This window comes from Eutrigla gurnardus (genome assembly GCF_963514095.1).
Source record: "Eutrigla gurnardus genome assembly, chromosome: 24".
Lineage (NCBI taxonomy): Eukaryota > Metazoa > Chordata > Actinopteri > Perciformes > Triglidae > Eutrigla > Eutrigla gurnardus.
In genome coordinates this window covers 6,528,333-6,541,512 of record NC_139935.1, presented here as the reverse complement: position 1 = coordinate 6,541,512, position 13,180 = coordinate 6,528,333, and the positions used below count along the sequence as shown (strand labels likewise).

At 46.2% G+C, this 13,180-nt stretch overlaps 1 protein-coding gene across 1 annotated transcript in view; it reads right to left on the bottom strand.

The window, feature by feature from the left end:
* Positions 1–11,685, bottom strand: part of LOC311009920 (E3 ubiquitin-protein ligase Midline-1-like) — a 36,723-nt gene extending 25,038 nt beyond the window's left edge. Inside the window, exon 1 of the mRNA XM_084004365.1 lies at positions 11,638–11,685. The gene's annotated coding sequence lies outside the window, so the exon portion shown is untranslated. The remainder of the gene's footprint in view (positions 1–11,637) is intronic.
* Between the last annotated feature and the right edge of the window lie 1,495 nt (positions 11,686–13,180).

Here is a 13,180-nt window from a genome sequence, read left to right as displayed (position 1 = left end):
CACTGTGGGCGGAGCCTCGGCCGCCCCGTGTGCATGTGTGAGTTTGCAGTCAGATGGGTCTCACCGACGTGTGTGTGTGTGTGTGTGTGTGCATCTGTTTGTCCAGTTCCGACCGTCGATTCCCGAATACAATAATGAACGGCCAATAAAGTAAAGGAGATCGTGTCAAAAGAGGAAATTTCTACAGTTGTTTTCTTCTTCTGGTATTACGTTTCCGTGCCAACGTCCAATTTGAAATCACATCTCAGGTTCTTCAACCTCGAATGTATCAAACCACAGCGAATGGGAAGAAATGTCTCTATTTTAAGGCTCCTTGAAGTTCAGCCACTCTTTTTGAATTCTCTGGAACTTCCATATGTCTCCACTTGTCCTCGGCAGCGATTCCACCTCCGTAATTTGCAACTGTCTGATGTCTGTCTCTACCTTGAAACTTCAGCTGTTTTGGCCGCTCCCCATGCAAACAACCCTACCCCCCTTGTTTCTTTTTAATGCAACCGACAAGGAAAGCAGCTTAAATTAATCTGTAGTCAGTAATTTAGCCTCCCACACAAGGCTGCCATCGCCGCGGTCTCTGATGAGACATCTTCGCCACTACACCTCCCAGTCACTCACTGTGGATGGAGCTCTTATTATTGCCAGTTTTGCATAACAGAAAGCTGCACGAAGCCCCCCCAAAAAAAAAAGAATAATCGGCCCAAACGGTTATTGAGAACTTTACAGTCCATGTGATGTGTAAGCTTTATAGGCCGGCTGCTCATTGGTTGCTAGAGCTCAAATAATCCCTAACATTTTGCCCTGGGGGAGTAAGTTCTGCTGCTGATAGAATGGGATGGTTCCTACCATTACTTCCACCCTAGACTTGAGGAGCCAGACGTCGCCTCATGGCCCAAAATGAAATGCATCAAATGAAATACTTTGTTTGGGTCTGATAAGTTCCAGAAAGCGTGTGCAGAAACAGAATGCACCGCTGAAATGCCAAGCCCTGACAGACATTTTAATGAGATCAAGTGTTTCCAACTTCCTGTAAGGTTGGTTTGAACGGGCCTGGCTCTAAGAGCTCCGACGGAGGGTCAGGGAATTCAGCGAAGGGGCTTCAGATCTTCCAATAATCATGACGATGAAGTGTGTGTGTGTGTCTGACAGTGTTTGGATGTGGATTGTGGCGGGAGTGTTTCTGGCGGTAGGAGAGGGGGATCAGGCGAGGTGAGGCCGCCGCCAAAGAATGTTCTTCTGGAAAAGGACAAGGAAAGAGTTTCCATCGCGGGTCAGCAAGACCACCAGCTTCCTGAAGCCTCTACAAGTCCCCTAAGTCACGAAGGAAAGTACACATAGCTGGGGCCGTGACTTCACTGTGACATTTTTTAATAGTCTTTTTTTCAGTTTTTCGTTTAATACGAAGTTGTGTAATCGGAAAGTATTCAGACTGAAGGTCGGTGTGACATAAGAGATGAGCCGTGAAAAAGATGAACACACTATTTCCAAAAAACCTTCTTTCTTTCAAAGCCGAAGCCAAACTGCAGTATCTTCCATCAGGTTGTATTGATCAGTGGCTCGAATGAAACCTTGAGGGTTGCTTATTCATTAGTTTAACGAGCCTTGATGTGTTCAAATGTGAACTTTTCCAAGAGAGAATGAATCGAGAGAATTAATAATAAATGTGTTTTTTGGAACAGAGGGTTTATTTTGTTCTCCGTGGTAACAAATTGGGTGATGGAATTCAACTTGTGTCTGTATCAACATTTCTGTCATCACGGCATTCAATTTTACTCCCTGTCCACTAGAGGGCGTTCCAAAAACATCACCAATAACTATGTTGAATTACCAACAGGTGACAGCTTTCTTTATGAGTAATAAATAAGAAAGTAAAACAACCACATTGCCGTTCTCCTGGGGACGATGTCTCCCCGTTGCCATGGCTACGCCCTCCTCGTCTCCAGCTCTACTTTTTACGTTCTCACGTACATCCTGCTTTCAATTGCGTTCCAGATGAATCAGCCCGATGGAGACGTGGGTCGATCTAGCTAGCTTTGTTGTCATTTCACCGAGTGCGATTTCTGATAGCTAGATTGAGATTCAGAAAACTTTATGAGACTTTGTGTCAAAAGCATCCGTTTACGCGGGTAGGCCAAGGCGAGGAGGGCGATATTTGCTAATGTTAGTTTCCAATAAAAAAAAATTGAATAGTGCAGATTCTTTTACAAATCGAATTATATTGGATTCCCGAAGTTCATTCCGACAGCCCTAGAATGAAAGCATACGGACACAGAGCCTCTTCATTCATTTCATGTCGAGCATTCTCAGCCTTTGTACCGCAAAAAAAATCGAATCGAATTCTTCATATTTCCACCGGGACATTGTGCAAGTTGGAGATGGAGTGCAGTGAGTTCAGAATCATAAATTGGCAGGGCACAAAGACGTGTGTGCAACAATGCCAAAGATGCCACGATGATTCATATTCAGGTCTGTAGACTGTGTGGGCAAAATAAGAGACATTCTCCAAACTATTTATCTTTGCGATAACAACCAGAGAGTTCACTTGAAACTTTTTGAATCATGCACGTTGATAAAGGGAAGCCAAGAAGCGAACCCAATAATCGCTGTTGGACGATGTTTTGTGTTAGTTCTTGGTCAAGCCTCTGGTTTTGTTTTGCTCTTAAAGAACTCGTTGAGTGAGGGTTTTATTTGGGTAATGAATGGAGTCATTTCACATACGTTGCCATGGCGTAACTGCAGTCTTTTTTTTTAATGGAATCAAAGGAATCCAGCAGAAAAGAGGCTCCGACAAAAGATTTCAGCAATGGAATGTCAAATCAACATGGAAAATAGTTTGTTTTGCTACATTTTTCTCTCTGAAAAAAAAAATCCTTAAGCCTTTCTGGTCCGACCTTCCACAGACAACTGTCTGAAATTAGGAAAATCTGGCCTCCAGTGAGTCTTACTTTTAACGGCCAGGAATGAGTGGAATGCAGTGGAGTCCCTCCATTACGGCGATAAAGCACGACAGGGTTACGACCAGGACCTTTCGGAGAGGGCACCGACGCCGTGGGCAGTCCGGCATCACATCCACCTCACACATATGTGCAGATGGTCACGTGACCGCCACGCTCTGATCTTTTAAAAGGCTCTCAGTCCGCTTTGATCTGAACACACACATGTTCCACACATCCGTTGTCTTGCATCTTTATGACTTAGATATACAGTGGCGTTAAAATCCCTCCCTATCGCCGATCACTATCTTTGATGCTACATTATATGCATTCATACTGCATGACTCATAGGAGGCGATCTTCTATACATCCACTTCTGAGTGCCTTAAACCCCTCCCCATCTGTTTTTAAAGCATAGTCAGGCTAAGCCCATTTCCCCCCAAAGTGACCTCTGGCCTTCTAAGTGAGTTCACATGCGCAGCTGGTACCAGGTACCCGGCGGAGATTGCGTTGTGTTGTGTGAGAGCTTTTCCGTCCCTGTCGAGTGATCCCGGCGAATAAAATGATTTTAATCGGAGGGAAACTAAAGAGTAGAAGCATATTTTAAGAGGGGAGGGTGGAGACGGACAGATTAAGAGATATGGAGGGAGAGGGATTGTAGACCTGCAGAGATAAAGGAGTCGGGGTGATGAATGGTAGATGTAGCTGCACCATTTCCTCTGAAATAGATATTTTTTTCGGTATAGAAGGAAAGTGAAACGGACTGCATGGCTATAGATAACACGACGAGTAACCTTTTAGTCATTTGATGAACCGCCTCTTTTAAAAATGCCCACGTTCCCTCCGACATGACACACGAGCTCCTCTGCAGAAGGGGCCGAGAGCCGCCGCCGTTTGGGAATATGTAACCGGGGGCAACCGGGGTCAAACCGAGTGATACTAAACCCCGGATCGACGGCGACGGCGACGGCGGCGGCGGCGTGAACACCTTTACACGGCGCCTGACTCCTTCCCGACCGCGACGACAGTGGATGCGATTAAAAACATCATCCAGGATGATGGAGAGGCGAAGGACACACACACACACACACACACACACACACACACACACACACACGAGATCCATTGCCTGGATCCGACACATTCACCAGCAGCAACAGTTCAAGGTCATTCGCTGTCACACCAAAAGATGACTACTGCATCATCACCAAGGCTAATGCATGAATGCCCATACAATACACACACACACATGCCCCAGAGGCGCACACACACACACACACACACACACTGATATACACATATGTGTGGGTGTCAGGCAGCATCATCATGAGCTGTCAGCGGGGCCCAACGTGTCCTCATACTGTCACGTCCTCGCCGCTTGGCCCCGAAACCCCCGACTGACACCAGCTGGTACAGCCAAGAAGACGGACCAAAAACGGATCCACATCGGTCCTGTTCAGCTGGTCTTGAACAAAGTTAATTTCCGCCTGGAAAATGCCGTTTTTAACGTCAGAATGTCCAGAAGATATGTGGCTCGTGAATAATGGGTCTGATATTTGACACGGCTCCCGTTGGCGTTAATAATCCTCCCGCTTGTCTCCTAAAGGGGGAAATCCTGACCAGATTCCAACGGGCAGTGCAGCCCCAGAATGAGAGCGTCTTAATGAATCACCCTGACTTCGTGAAATGATATGTTCTTATTCAATTAAAGCCAATTAAAGAGTGGCGAATCCCAACGAATCGATAGCGAGCCTTAATTCCCCGCGTGAGGAGCATCCGTCACTCGCACACACAGTTGGTCTCCGAGCCCATGTGCTATTCCGGGGCGTCACATTATCTATTAAAAGTCTCACGCGGGGTAAAGTGCAGTATAGCTGCCTTGTTGTATGGAGTGATAGATCGGTGTGATGAGGCGTTGAGAATTCTCTCACTTCTCCTCCTCTGAGCCCAGAGTAAAAGCACATCTAATTTCAGTATATATGTGGCGTTCACGAGGACGGTATGATCTCATATTCTCCTGTGAAGTCGCATTCAAACCGAAACCCTAATGATGTCCAACGTGAAACCCTCCAATTAGCGCGTGAATACAGCGCTCCACAATGCTCTGCTTGTGTTTCGCACCTGGTCACCTCCCCGTTTGTCCCTGGGAGTTGTATAACTCCTCATTCCGCGTTAAACGGAGGTCAGCCCAAGTTCGCCCTCATAAAGGAGAGCTGAAAGACGACCCATTGTGTATATTCAGCACTCGCTCTGTAAATGGGAGACAACAGAATGAAGCTCCGAATGTCTTTCATCGCGGTTTCTGATCAAGATCTTCAAACAAAATCACTGGGAAGTAAATGAGTTTCGCATTGTGATTTCTAACCATTTGTTTTACGTGGATTAAAGCAGAATATTTAGTCTTTTTTCAATCCATATTTTGGATTTAACACCTAATTAGCACCTAATTTAACACCTAAGGTGTGAATTGCATCCTCAGTTATTGATATTATTATGATTATTAGCTAATATTGGTAGCGAGCGCACACTATTTACAAACCACGCTATAACAGACTGATAAGAAGTTAGACCACGTCTGCAGATTCCTACAGCGGGGCGACAAAAAATGCTTTGCAAATGCATTTCTGCACCACATTTTGGCTCATGGCACTCTGTCATCCCCCCCCCCCCCCCAATATTAATGTGAGGAAGTTGTTATTTCAAAATCATATACTGCTGCTTTAGATGAGCCTCCCCTGTGGTGAAAAAAAAAGACTTTTTTTTTTCTCCCCCAGGTGTGCTGAGTGATGGCGTGAAGCATGAATAAGTTATAAGCGAAAGTCCGACCTCCCCTGCTCCCGTCCCCGCACTGCGGTGCAACTCTGTACGTGTGTGTGCGCGCTTAATGCAATGCAATAATGTGCTGGAGTCCACCTGCCAGTGAGGAAATATTCAGATTTATGGGCCTGCCATCACCTGTGACAGCAGAGTGCACATGCACTCACAGGGAAAAAAGTGGGAAGTGTGTATCGTGAATAGAAGAGTGTATATCCTCTGTGGTCATAAAATGGATCAGATGTTGGCCGGGGTGAAGAGGACGGTGACACGGAGTACAAAGTCAGCGAGAGGGATCGGAAGCTGGGACATTAATCAGAGGACATGCATTTTGTATGAAGGTGGGGAGGGGGCTTGGTACAGTGTGACTACAGTAGAAGACAGCCATGAATTATACATGGAATAAATGATGGTCTCAGTTGGATCGTTAACGGTTTGAATTATTAAGTCTTTGGATCTCAGATGGGATTATAAGAATCCTAAATCATCTGGTTTGGGAGGTTTCTGGGCGGCAACAGAGATCCAGGTGGAAATAAACTCGTTTGAGTGACGTTTTAATGGATGCAGATACATGGTTGAACTTTAAGGTGTACATACACATATCCATGTCACATCCAATGCTGTGTTTAGACAGACATTTGCTCGCGACATGGTTCTCTACCGAGCTCAAGCCGTCCCCTCAGGCGGCGCCAACACCTCGTCTCGATTCGTCCAACATCAGCACGGATAAATACAGCCAGCGGGGGGGGCACAGGACCGGTCCATGCACACGTTGACCTCATCGGGTCAATCGATTAACGTCCCACAGCTTGGATGGCGTGTGTGTTCAGCTACCGCTGTCCAAAACAAACAAGGCGATCTATAAGACCATTAGCGGCGTCGCATTGCTCTGCCTCGGCACGTACGGCTTCATTGTCCTGCATGCAAGGAGGATTCAATGTGGCTAAAACAAGAGAATATCAGTGTCTCGGTCAAGTCCTCTTAATGCTGATTAGACAAAGAGATATGTTAGAACAAGTGGATGCCGCAATATTGGTGCCTTTAACTTTATTTTCACTGTCGTATGTAAAACTGTATTTTTACGCCTATTAAAAGCAACACAGAGGGACTTACTAAATATGCAGTTATTGTCCTAGTAATGCAACACAGCATAGCAGTTCTGACTGCTATGCTGTGGGGACTGTCACTATAAATACAGTACAGCTCAAATAAACTCCTGGATATCAGAATAATTCTATACATCCTGCGGGAAATGCATATTTATTGGTTGGAACCGGTTTCACACGTTTGTGATGCTTCTACAGCTCAAATGGAGCTTAAATAGCCAGATTGTCCTCCAAGATACTCAGCTCAGCTTCCCCCCTTGGCGCTGCATTTGGGTCCAATTTTCCAAAACAGTGTGGTTTCCAAGTGACTGTAATCCCGCTGACTTGACACATTCCTTTCTGTGGGTTTTTATTTCTCGAGACTGATGTGGACTCAAAATCTGCAGCAAACGGAAGTTTAGACTCCGCCGTCGCTTTTGTTCGGACGGCGGGCGAATCCAATTTGCATTTGGACGATCTAATCTGCCGCTGTCATTGTTAAATTGGTTGTCTTGGTAACAATGCACTCCGAGACTATGACTTATGCTGTTTTATCTGGCTGGAAACCCCCCCTGGAGCACCACCATGTTTGGATTTTTTGGGGTATTTATTGCTGACAGTGCTGTGAAATCCTAATATTGTCTAGGATTTCTTGTCATCTGGTCACTCAGACTTTTTTCTTTTCCTTCAGTTGAGCAGAACAAGTCATTGCTTGAATCTCCCTGAAAATATATAGTTGGGACGACTGAGAGCTCTGGTATGCTTTGAGGTGTTAGTTACAAAGCGCAACTCTGCACCTGGAAAACCTGCCCCCCCCCATAATTAGGCAACACATTTTCCTGGAGTCGCATGCTATAATACGACGCTTGGATGAAAGTGCTCCTTTGTAGCCACGTTTGTAACGTTGAACTCGACCCTGCGGCTCTGGAAACAACTCCCCTGACACTCCCGGTTTATGAATTATCCACTAGGACCCATCGATCCACTTGTGCTCGTCGGCCAGACTCCGAGTTCCAGCTAATCAAAGAGCCAATTAATGCAGGCAGCCGTAATCACACAGAGCGGCAGCGTTAATCAATGGCGTGCTCGGCCGCACGGCCGCTGACTCGGTGTCAGCCATTATGTCCTTGAGAATGATCTCCTCACATTACCTTTTCTTGGCCCTTTCGATTGGATTCCCAGCATCCTGTTGCACGATCAACAGATGGGCAAACACGCTTTGCAGATTCCTGATATGGATGACGTTTAAATACATGAGGGGACGTCTCTCCTTGTGGAAACGTCTTGAGAACTATTCCTGTCCAGCGCATTTCTGTAATTTCTCACTTTATCTTTCCACAATCCTCCCGGCGGTTGCTTCTGAGGACATTAACGCCGTGAAGGTCGGGGAGAGGGCCGGTTTTGAACGGATGGATGCCCCACTAACACTCCGAGGCTGATGTCTCGCATCCGGTGTGAAATTGTGGCGGTAAACGGTAAATGGAGCTGCATTTAGAAAGTGCTTTCGGACCACTCCGGGCGCTTTACACGGCATCCAGTCTACGTTTACCCCATTATTTACACTGATCGCAGAGGAGCCGCCTGCCCATCAGGACCTAATCTAATCTAACTCATTCACACACCGACAGCAATTCGGGGCTTCAGTATCTTGCCCAAGGACACATGGGCACACGGACTGGAAGGAGCCATTGATCTTCATCGATCTGCTGCTCGGAGGACGACTCCCTCTGCATTCGAGCCACAGCCGCCTCCGTGTTTCTAAAGACGGCATCACAGCGTGGAAAAGAACACAACGAACTCAGTCATCTGACTGGGACGATGAAGTGGGTACCAATGCAGAAGAAAGAAATGCCAGAAAGCATTTTTTTCCGTAATAAAATCATATATTTGACGCAACAGGTGCAAGGTCACATTCCTGTTAGATGACTTTGCAACACACTGTATTTCTATGCTACCTGGCGACTGTGAATGTTCCACACTTGTAAAACCCTGTCTGGTAGTATTATATAGTCCCTGTGTAATTTGAAATTCAGGAATTGACTGAACCGACTGAGAGAGGTGATGCTGATTTGTAATTTTTTTATGCCTACATCAGTTTTAACGAGCAGCTAGTACCGAAATGAAAGAGTGCATAAACTGCATCCTCTTCATCTGTGCTGGGTTTCCCAGCACCTTTAACAATAACGCCGGCTGCACTCATGTCCTGAAGTGGCTGGCGCAAAACCCACAATGCATTGAGAGACGTCGGATCGCCCACAGAGCCGGAGAGGAGCCAGCGCTGTTGTGTGTTTAGCAGAGAGCGAACAGAGCACGGCACTTGACTAGTTCATGGTCCGTCTCATCACCGAGTGTCGTTGGCGCTCTCAAGCTTTGTCATTGTGCAGATAAACATTCAAGTGCCATGTTTGGTCACCCGGAGAACAAAGCAGCCGATTCATGCGATCCCAAATACCCCAAGGGTGGATCAAAAGGGGGTCATTGCAAATAAAATGCCTCTACTTACATTTAAAACTCCCACTACGTCCCTCCAAAGCCCCATCCCCATCCTTTCTCTCCCATTCAAGCTCACTTTCTTGAGCTCTGGTACGGGACAGGGAAGTGGCGAGGAGCCAGAGACGGGCTGCCGAGGAGCTGAAACGTGAATGCCAAGCTCTCGAGTCCTCAGCCGAGAGATGGGATTTTATAGCTGGAATGTGGGGGGTTTGGCTGGGCATGAAAAAGATTGGACTCGTTGGCAGCCGCCGATGCCAAGGCCTCCTAGCTGGAGATCCTGCTGGGCTCCAAATATGGCAAAGAGGGTGTTTAAAACTGGAGACGATTTAAGCATCCTGCACATAGTTAAGACTTCAAAGGGGACATTTTTGATATGCAATGTTTATATTTAAATCGCCTGGCCCTTTCATAACACAATCATGGATCTATAGTCTAAAAAAAAATACAGAACAGAAGCAGTGTGGTGAATATCCTGAATATGGAAAGAACTACCATTAGCATCTGAAGCTATCAAACAAAGCAAAGTGCTACCTCCAGACCTCACCGGGCGCACAGTTTGATATCAGGACTGTTGAATCAGATTACCTTAAAATAACACAAATATGGAGCCATCTTTAGCTGTCTCCAACACCTCCCCTCCTCGCTGTGACGAGCCAGGGACTCTCATCCGTTTCACTTCATTTTAGCTCAGCGCCAAGTCGCTCCAGGTACGCAAAATGTCACATCCTGCTGCCTTCAGCAGCACCTTCCTCTCCACATGCCGGCGCTGATAAGGGAATGGGGTGTCTTGAATCCATAATGGCGAAGGCAAAGGGAGTGATGTTGTAAATACATCCACGATCAAAGCACCGACGGCGAACCTCAAACGGTGTCGAGTAATGAAACATTTCATCCACCTTTAAGCAAAAGGTCAACAGGACCCCTGGAAAACGAATCTACTCCGATTGCTTCTATTATCATGTAAAGTCCTCAATAATTCCTTAAAAACCTTACGGATTTTTATCCAGTCTCACCAAACCATTTAAAAATGAATGAAACGTCTAAAATATACAGTTTCTGATCATACTTTTCCAGTCCACATCAAAGTAAGTTGTACATCCTCGCTGCTCAATCAGCGTGGGAGAAATCCCACTGACTGCAGCAACAGCAAAATCCATTTGACATCATTTTCAATATTTAGAGCTGTGTGTGTGTGTGTGTGTGTGTGTGTGTGTGTGTGTGTGTGTGTGTGTGTGTGTGTGTGTGTGTGCGTGCGCGAACTTTGAAGTGAACATCACTCCAGTCCGAAAATAAGTTGGCAAATCCCAAAAATAACCCGCTGCTAAAGAAGTAGTGGAGCTAAACAGGCATGCTCTTCATAAATCACTACTTTTCCATAATTGATAACAGAGTATACACTATTTGTATTATTCATTGACCATGTCGGTTGCAGTTCCGTTCAATCACGGGGAGTGTTGAACGGCTGAAATCCCACAGAAACGCATGCAGACCTGAAGGAATACAAACTTCTTATTGCATGAAAGTCAACTGTACTTCTTTACTTAAAACCCAGCTTATGGAACAAAGCCCCTTAAATCAACTGCACTTATTTTTTTTCCCAGCCATACTTCATGAATCTAATTTAAAAGTGCTCCGAGGTCACCACGGAGACTAACAAAGCCGACAAAGCAGGCCTATTATATAGAGAAGCACAAGAATAAGCTATTATTGGCTTCCATAGTAGCAAATATGAGCCAAAGTCCATTGGCTCATGTACACAGAGAACGCACAATACATGGGATTATATGTTGGTATAAATACACAGAGGTACTTCAAGGATACCGCCAACAAGCTAGTGGTCAAACATAAATGGCATACATATAATATACAGCAGAGATATTGTTTGAACCACTACTGTAAATGATTCAAACGCGCCATAGTTAATTAGATATGACCCAGTAATTGCTGCACAGGTGCTTGAAGGATATTACAGATATATGATTATGATGAAGCACGTTGGGAGTTAATGGTGACCAAATACAAAGTCAACGAGCAACGCATGCAGCCGATGGGACTCTCAAGACAAAGCGCTCCGAGACAATGACAGCGGCAGACACGTGCGCCCAAGCGCTCCCACGCTTGGACCACATGGAGCAATCAAGCCCCGGCTGAAACACCCACCCCCCTCCCCGACCCACTCCACCCCTCCGACGTAGGAGATCCCATTGTGCATGTGCTGCGAGGAAGAAGGGAGGGAAAAAAAAAAAAAAAAGACTAAACATTGCCTCACAAGGAATGGTCCCAATGAAAGTGAATTAAGCAACAAAGGAGGCACTTACATTCAAGAGCCGCACATGGTCCTCCGGCAGAGAAGAAGAGAAGCGTGCAATTACTCCCCGTCTGAGGAAACAATAGTGGGTAACCTTGAAGAGAGTGAGAGAGGCAGAGGGAAGTGAGGGGAGCGTTGGAGAGAGACGGGGAAAGGAAAGGTGAGGGAGGACGCGGGATTCATGCGTCCACACACGCGGCGTACTTGCAAATCAAAACACTTAGGATCTTGCATCTCCCCTCCTCCGCCTCCTGTCCACCCCCCCCACCCCCCTCCAACCCGTGCCTTCGGGTTTTACTTGTCATGTGTTCAGGCTCAGGCAAGCGTGAAGCGGGCTGAGGAAACCAGCGCTGCAAGTGCCTCGTCCAGCAGTTTCAGGGGAAGGGGGGTGGTTGTACTTATATTACGTGGAACATTGAGCGGTCTTGGACCCATCGGTGAGTTTGATTCAGAGCAGATGGATTTGAGGCGGGGGGACGATATCCAGCAACTTCCTGGGATCTCATCCGAAAAACAATACTGAGGGAACCAAAAATTAAAACATGTCAATGTAGATTCAGAGGCATGTGTCCAGTTTCCACAGGCAGCCCCCGAGCCTGCAGGCACACTCACATCGCCCCACTTTAATGCAATGAAAAGCGTCTTGCTGTGTAACCGCTGATTACACAAAATATTACACTTCTATTTTCCTCACTCCTTGAAGAGCTGATGCAAACTGTCTCGATTTTTCGCAATGTTTGCATATTTTTTTCTAACTTTTAAGTGCTTGTCGCCCAAGGGAACAGAAGCACAGAGCAGCAGGATCAGCAGACACGTATTTATATTCAATCTCCACAGGTGAACTCTGGGCACCGAGGGCTGAGGCTGTGTTTTGGAAAGACTAATATGGCTTTTGATTCACCAAGAAGTAGCATTTAGGTGTACCCATTCTCCTGCCTGGAATATAGTTCCTCTTCTCATGTATTCATGATGATATGCGTATATAATTAACATTATGATACTATCAGACGAGTGAAACTGTTGGAGAGATATCGGTTGAGGTACATTTACTTCGTTGTCTCATGTCTGTGCTTTACGGATGTCACATCTTGGTGATTTTCCTTTTGTTAACAGCATAGCAAGGGCTCCGACGCGTGATTGACAGGTGTCTCAGACGATCGCACTCAACCGTGGCATTTAGCTCACCTCGGCTTCACACGGCACTCGGATTATTTTCCGTAGCTCCAGCGACGATGGGCGAGAAAGGACAAATCCAAGCTTCACAACATTTAAACCTCAAAAATGTCAAAGGCTTCAAAACATTTCTCCGCAGTCTGCGGCAGGAATCTTATTTTTGGCCCACGCTGCTTCCTCTGATGTCTCTTGACGACTGGAAGCTGCAGGTCAGCGTGCATGGGAACCATGCCTACGACACGAAGCTGAACGCGGATCCTTTTCTTTCTGGTTCAGCATTAAAGTGTCTGGAGACGAAAGCATATGGCTAAATCACAGATTTCACGCCTATTCATCTGCTTCAGTACTCGTGGAATCCAAAAAATAGACTGTACCATCCA